Source organism: Mycetomoellerius zeteki, unplaced genomic scaffold, assembly GCF_001594055.1.
Source record: "Mycetomoellerius zeteki isolate Tzet28-1 unplaced genomic scaffold, Tzet1.0 scaffold728, whole genome shotgun sequence".
NCBI classification, from domain to species: domain Eukaryota; kingdom Metazoa; phylum Arthropoda; class Insecta; order Hymenoptera; family Formicidae; genus Mycetomoellerius; species Mycetomoellerius zeteki.
The window spans coordinates 20,892-22,456 of record NW_017257751.1 but is presented as its reverse complement, the minus strand read 5'-3'; positions in this window follow the sequence as shown (position 1 = coordinate 22,456).

Genomic DNA, 1,565 nt, shown 5'->3' with positions numbered 1-1,565 from the left:
GAAGGGGACAATATCACTTTTGATGAATAAACTTGTATTTTGAATTTTTTGAATGAATTCCGGGAACTTTTTGATCAAGGTAGTGGCGGCAGTAGCACCAGCAAGTAGGCCGCTCGCACACACGGGCGCCGCGAAACAAAAACCAGGCGCAGCAAGTTTTCGCGCAAGCACTACGTGGGCCCCGTTTTCTCGCGAGTGCTTGCGTCGAGCATGCCGCGAGTAGCGCAACGCAACCCCCAGGGGGCGAAAGCGCAAAGCGTGTACTCACGCAAGAAATTCACCCCAACGAGGGATAAAAAGTCCGTCGCGACAACGGCCCGACGCTCACGGCGCTTCCGAGAGTCTATTGTGTTGTAACCAGAAAAACGCTCAGGCTATTCTCAGCACGAGAGAGAGAGAGTGTGTGTATCCCAGCAGACAAGCTGCAGCAAGTACCGAGGCTCGCAGAGGTGCCATTGTGACCGGACGAGGTATGAAATACGATTAAATCTTTGTTTGGCTTACTACTTGGTGTTTTCTGAGATATTGTTTAAGGTCGCCACTCCATTTAACCAACAACGGAGAAGGAAAAGCCGTCCCTCAGTCAATAGCGATGTCCCGGACTCGTGGTGCCTTGGATCCTCTCGTTCGCCCTGTAGAGACTCTGGCTGGGTTTTTTGTTAATAAATCACTCACTCACACGCTTGGTTAATGAATAAACTATAATATATTCAACAATTTCTATTGATTACATGAAATACGCGCACCAGGAACGCGATTTGTCGTGACGCGAATCTTATGTCGCTAAAACTCAATTTTTTGAATTAATTCTATAACTTGGTGAATTTTTGAATAAATATATTAAAATAAGGTGTCAGTAGACGTGTTACGCGCGTCCGCGGAGTCCTCGAATATAAAAACTGCAACTTATGTGCAAAGTAACGCGACGACACTGCGCGTCGAGACGTCCGTCCGGTTCGGGCGCTCGGGAGAGACTGATGGCTTCACCGCCCGCCTTCGACCGGGTCGGCCACCGAGCTACGTCATCCCCTCCCTTCGACTTCCGACCAATCTAAAATAGGTCGGATCGCTTCGTGCTTCGGCAGGAAGGAACTCAGTGCTTCATTTAATCGAAATCTCCTCTTGGTAATTTTTTTTTAAAAATTCAATTTTAGTCTGAAAATCGAGTTTTTCTCGATCAGCTGTTTTCTAAGTATGCTATATATATATGTGTCTGTTGGAGATTCCGAATAAATGTCCGGGTGAGATATTTACTCTCATTAAATTAACTTATAAGATATTAATACAAAATCAACCTGTTCAAAATACAAAATAAAATTATTATTAAAATATTATATCAAATCTGAGCATTTTTTATTCTTAATATTTTTATTTTAACTACTTTATGACATTTATATATCCTTCATGAAATTTCTTTATTTTCTCAAATTTGATACTTCGAGTAAACATCTTTTCTTAATAAATTAAATATTAATTTCTTTTCTTTCAGGTACTTTGGCAATTTCCCTGGTAATTCATCAATGACTCCGGCTTACAAGAGTTGCGGTTTTTCTTAATCTAATGAT